This window comes from Apteryx mantelli, chromosome 2 (assembly GCF_036417845.1).
Source record: "Apteryx mantelli isolate bAptMan1 chromosome 2, bAptMan1.hap1, whole genome shotgun sequence".
Lineage (NCBI taxonomy): Eukaryota > Metazoa > Chordata > Aves > Apterygiformes > Apterygidae > Apteryx > Apteryx mantelli.
This window is the reverse complement of record NC_089979.1, coordinates 52,817,261-52,823,260: the sequence shown is the minus strand read 5'-3', so window position 1 is coordinate 52,823,260 and position 6,000 is coordinate 52,817,261. Positions and strand designations below refer to the sequence as shown.

General features: G+C 46.2%; 1 protein-coding gene across 3 annotated transcripts in view; it reads left to right on the top strand.

The window, feature by feature from the left end:
- The first annotated feature begins 752 nt into the window (after positions 1 to 752).
- The window catches only part of YES1 (YES proto-oncogene 1, Src family tyrosine kinase), a 51,342-nt gene continuing 46,094 nt past the window's right edge, over positions 753 to 6,000 (top strand). The window contains exon 1 of one of the 3 annotated variants that reach the window (XM_067290671.1): positions 753 to 815. The gene's annotated coding sequence lies outside the window, so the exon portion shown is untranslated. Of the gene's footprint in view, positions 816 to 1,010; positions 1,188 to 1,672; positions 1,854 to 6,000 lie in introns of those variants that run through there. The other 2 variants (XM_067290669.1, XM_067290670.1) reach the window with 2 other exon arrangements.

The following is a 6,000-nucleotide window of genomic DNA, read 5'->3' as shown; positions in this document are numbered from 1 at the left end:
ATTCAATTATTTCCTTTTTTATGATTTCTTTAAATGTGAAACGTTGGCTCCCAGAACCGCAATTAGTGGGCAACCCATAATACGAAATATCACGGAGTTCACATTATGCCACTCATGGGCCTGTGGTTGGTGTGTGCAGTGTTTGGGTGACGGTGTGTTTTGTGGTGCAACACGCAACTTTTTCTGAGCTGCCAGCAGTGCTCCCGCCAGCCGCCGCAGCACGCCATCCATGGCAGGAGCAGGGGGGCTAATGCTTCAGAAAGGGGAGTATTGTCTCGCAGCAGAATTCAGATAAATTCAATATACCAAACCTAAGTCGTGGCCATCTGGCGATGTCTGGCTGAAGAGCTTTAATGTAATTTTGACAGGCCTTTTTGTTTTTTTCACATCACGCCAAAGAGAATCGGTGAAATCCTCTAACTTCGGCTCTTTCGAGAGAAACTCACTGAAGCCATAGACCCTACACAGGGTGAAAGAGAGGGAGAAACGGCTTAGCTCTGATGGCACCTGACGCCCCCCGACGCCTTCCCCCCCGGTAACTTCCCCAAAAAGGGGAAATTATCTCGCAAAAGGGCCTCGCCTCAGCCCCCCGCGCCACGGCTAGCAGGAGCAGCCGGAGGGGAGGCGGCGGCGGCCGTTAACCCGCCCCCGCCCCCCCAACCGCTCCGCCGCCGCCGCTCGCGCGCCTCCACCATGTTGGCTCCATGCGCGCGGCGCAGCGCAAGGGGCCCCGCCGCCGCCAGCCCCGGGGGCGCCCGGCTCCTCCCCGCCGCCGCCGCTGACTCGGGCGGGGAGCCGCCGTCCCCGGCGCGGAGGTGAGGCGAGGCGCGGCGAGGCGCAGCTCGCATGGGGCGGCAGGAGGCGGCGTGAGCGGCGCGGGGCCGCGGGCGCCCGCGGGGGCGGGGGGGAAAGGGCGGCGGGGAAGGAGGCGGGAGGCGCCGGCGGCGGCGGCCCGGCCGTGGGGGCGGGGAGTCTCCTCCTCCCCGCAGTGAGGCGCCGGCTCCCCGCACGCACCGGAGCGCCCGGCTCCCTCCTCCTGTTCCTCTTCCCTCCTCCCTCTCCCTCCTCCTCCCCCCCTTCCCTCCCCGGGTCGCGGCGGCTCCGGGAGGAGCGGGGGGGGCCCCGCTTCCTTCCCTCCCCCCCTTCTTCTCCCACCCTCAGCGCCGGGAGCGCCCGAGCGGAGGCAGGTGAGGACCCGGCCGCGTCGCCGCTCCCCCCCCGCGGGAGAGGCGGCCGCGATGGCGGCGGCGGCGCCCGCAGAGGCGCTAGGCCCGGCCGCCCCCGGCATCTCCCCGCGGGGCGGCCCCGCGCCCGGGGGCGGGCGGAGGGGGGGCCCGGCCGCCCCCCACCCCCCTCCCCCGGTAACGCCTCGCGTTGCGGAAAGTTTCTTGGCAACTTTCTCCCTGCGGGCGGGCGGGAGGGCGGGGGTTGGGCCGCCCCTGCGGCGAGGCCGGCGGGACGGGGCGGCCGGAGCCGCCGGGGCGGGGGTCGGGGCGGCGAAGGAAGCAAGTTTGTGCGAGGCTGCGGCGCTCGTCCCCCCGCCGCTGCATGTGCCTGGCTGGGTCACGCCTCGAGTTTTCCTTGCTTTTTCTGCGTTGTTTTCCCTGTGGTCGCTTCTAACCCGTGGGTATTATTTTGAGGCGTTGCTCTAAGGCTATTTGCCCCCCGACGGTGATTTTTAACTGCTCCGTTTCCTAATGACCGTACACGGTGTAGCCCAGGCCCTGGCTGTTACTCGGTGTATACAACCGAGTGCCAAAGCCCTCTTGTTAAGGCAGCGTTGGGGCTGAAGAATGTAAAAGGACGAAATTCAGGAAACTGATTTCCAAATCAACTCACTTGGCCCGATGCATGTATGTAATTATTTTCTATTTTTCGCTCAGTGTTCTGGTTTGTATCTCTCCATCTAGCAGGAACATGACTACTTTAAATTTCTGACTCATTAATTTAAATATTCAATCATCACACTTCATCAAACCTCCTCATGTTCCTTAGAGTTAAAAAATGTATTGAAAACCCATAGGCCCCCATTCCTGCAGAGACTGTGTGTAACTTTCGGTGCTGTGTAGCCCTGTAGACTTGCCGTGTGTTCAGTTATGCACGAGTTCCTTCAGGCAAAGGCTATTGTATCTTCTTTTTTTGGTGTTATACAATATGACAAATACATGGTTTTACTGCATTTATTCCAAAATGGGCCATTCCAGATGTCTGGAATGGATATGGGCCACTTGGTATGGTAAACTGGAATACAAATACTTCTGAATCTCACGATTCTTAAGGAGACTTATTCAAGTGTACCTAGCAAATTTAAACCTCAGCAGAGGCCGATTGTTAATTAAAAAATAGCTGTTTGAATTTAGTTAATCTGGCAGAATGATCCAAAAACAGTTTAAAGCTTAGAGAGTGTTGCTAAGGAAAATATATTGTTTTTATCTTAATAATTCAGCTGAATGAAATTTCAGATAAATCTTGCAAGCAAAATGCACCTTTAGTCAAAGAAGCAAGATAAGAACTTTACTTAAGAGTATTTTCTTTCTTTCATTTTTTGGAAATTATGACCCTAAAAGAGGAACTTGTAATAAAATTGCTTTGTCAGTTACATTTGTAGTATCTCTGTCCGTATGTAGTATGGTTCTGCTGTTACTACCTGTGTCTGCAGACTTCATAAATTTAAGAATTGATCCTTACCAGATAATAAAGCCATGCGCTTTCAGCTGTTTCCTATGCATGCTTGTAAATTTAGCGACAGGAGGTTCCAGCTGAGTTCATGCTCAGACTATGGGAACGTGAAGACTGTGGGTGTGTTTTGCACAGCTAGGGTGTAAGGGTTAATTTCAGGGTGAGCTAGTATTTGTGACATGAACAGAAAGAGAGCAGCACTGGCACTCAGAGGGACTGTGTTGAATTTCAAAGAAAAATAAACAATACCAGGCATGTAAAACTGACAGTGGTTGGTGACAGCGATTGCTAATGATTCTAGGGGGTTTATTAGCTTTATTTCCTCAAGTAGTACAGCACAAGGGCAACTGCAATGTTTGTGTGTCTGTCATTCCCTCTGATAACTCTCCCAGCTGTTGGCTATTATCAACTAAATTTGACAGCAGAGGTCTCAGAGATGGACAATTTCCACAAAATTTGTGAAAGTGGGGGTGTCAGGTAGAAGAGAGCTGTTACTTGCACACCAGAGAGTTCACATGAACACTCACCTCAAGTCTGAAATTGTTACAGGAAATTAGGCTTCATTGGTTTTGCTGTTCACAGAGCTATTTGAGTACTTTTCAGTAACTTTTTAATATTTAAACCCCAGTTTTACTCTTCATACCATCTGAAGAACTCAATTTGGAATGAGAGTGAGCCCAAAGTACTTTAATTTGTATTTCATATTATAAAATGGGATTTCTTTTGGAATATTTGCCAACTATCCGTCCTTTGTCTATGAAACGAATTAAACTAAAAGTATATTTAAACAGCTAAGTTGCTTGAAATAGCTTAAAAAATACTGTACTTAATAAATCTGTGGTTACTTTGGTGTGCTGCATACTGTGTAACAGAATTATTTCTTGAAAAACTGCAATTTATAATTTACTCTTTTTTTTTTAATCAATATTCTTGTAGCAGAGCAAATAAATACACTTCTGAAGAAAATTCTTTATTTTGATGTTTGCATACTTCCTGCAACCCCAGAAGAACAAATCAGAACTGTGTTCGCTCTGGTAGATGATTGTTGTCATGTGACAACGATGTGAAGGTCTGCGTTGTGGCAAATGTCAGTTCATATGGCCAAAGTTTACTTTACGAACAAAGTGCTGACATGATTTTACTTTTCTTTTACGCCCTATCTGTGGATGAAAGTATATTCAGTAGATAATTCCTTGTGTTCAGACCATTGCCAGTTTGAATAAGCTACCCCAGTGTTAATTTAAAAATTCATGTAAATTAAGAATGCTTGAAGAATACTTTAAGAATGCTTGATTATTCTGCCCTGTCATAGTAAGCATCCTTTTTCAGAGAGGACACCTTCCATTCATGTATAGTCTGTGTGGTTTTTGGGAAGTCTTTGTGAAAGGTTTTGGGCTCCTACCACTGGAAGCTCTCTGTTAGTTGACAGAACTGATTCATTATTGAGGGAGAAATGTAGTTTTTCAAACTACTGTAGCAATATGGTTTAATTTTTGTCCTGGAGGAACCACTTCTGAAGTGAACCACCCACCACAAGAAGACAGACCATTCTTGTATCATTTTCTGTATTTAATTCATTTTTGTCCCCCGTAAGAATGTCAGTGGGATGCTGCTTTATAGTGATGAATTTTTATGGCGTGTCAACCATTTTTTTTTCTTTAAAACGAACTGCCTTACAGTTGCCGTATGGTAACTTCTTTCAATCACTACAGTCTTGGGCTGCTTTCAAACCAATGACTTAGAGCTGCAGAGCTCCAGATTGCATTGCCAATTGCCAGTTTCTGAATGCAAACCTGGACAAATTTCCATGTGTATGCTGAATTTGGTAGGGAAAAAGGTAATATTGAAAAGATACTGTCAACTAACTGTAGGACAAGTTTGATTATAGTTTTTAAGAGGTCATTCTTACTGCTGTTTCTGTCTGTGGGAATATGATTTATTCTTAATGGTGCCAATGCAGCAGAGCAGAAGCTGGCGCCTAAGCAATTCAAACTGAGTGGCACTGCTCCCTCGGGTAAAGTTAGCATGCAAGATTAGGGATCAAGATGATAGTAACATTAACAATAGAAGTAAAGTAAGTAAATGTAATTATTTACATGTGGGTTTTGTTCTCTCTACCTTTAAAAACATGTATTTTTTTATTTTTTTTAAGTATGGGGTAGCTCAAAATAGCGGAATTAGAATAATACAAAGCTTGGCAATACCAAACTTCCATTTCCATCACTTCAGGCAGGTACCTACAGGGAGCACTGAGTCTCACACTGTGTCCCAAAAGTCGATAAATCAAAGTTTCAGTCAGCTGAAATGAGTCCTTGAGTTAAGGGTCTCCCCTGAGGACTGCTAACCTTGGCTTTTATCTTAGCCCTCCAGCCTCCTAGTATGCCCCTGGTGTACCTGGTAGGGACCATCAGTAAGAAAATCCTTATTTGTGTTGACTGTTATGACTAAGACTCAGGTTTTGTTTTGATTTCTTCTTGACTGCAGTGATATATAATGTTACAGGATATGGCTGGGGAGTGCAGGGAAAGTAATGACCACTAAAACCTCAGGCTGGTATTATCTGTTTTTCAATTCCTTGAATAATGTAAGGTGTCACATAGGAAATCAGATAACTTTTTTAATGGCTGATCTCACTCTCTTGTTTGGTTTTTGGAAGGCAAATGTTATATAAGATGTAGATGTTATATATACTTACTAGATTCTCGTAGAAGTTTACTTAAATTTTTGAATTCTGATGGTGCTGCTGAACTTTAAATAATTTGTCTTTTAAATTGGTACTTCGTGGGGGAGAAAAACTCTTGTGGCTTAAGATACATGTTTCCGTGGTTTTCTTCACACCAGAAGTCTAGAGAAGTCTGGGAAAAATAAATGACTCCTCAGAAGCTTTGAGCTACCCTTTCTGTTCAAATTTTAGGATCTGCTGGGCCAGGCTTACACATGTGAATAACTTCATTTAGTTCCAGACAGTGTAGTTGTTGAGTAAACATACTCATGTAAGTAAATTTTCTGTAGGTCAGGGCCTTAAGCTTGTTTCTGGGAAAATTTTTAGAAGCATTTTGTGGTAATCTGATATGTAAAGTTAGTCTTCACATTAGAAGACCTTGGCTCAGTGGGGTTAACTTCCTCTGTCCCCCAAAGCACCTTCTAGTCTTGTACAAATGAGCCCTAATGGTGTGTTAATCACAGTGTGAATGACAGAGCATGAATGCAGTCAGGTCTCAGGTCTGCTTGCAAGGATTGATGGCCTTACAGCAAAAGAAAGTTAGGAAGAGGACAGTAATATTTATGTTTATCCTGTTCTTAATGTTTGTTCTTCATCGT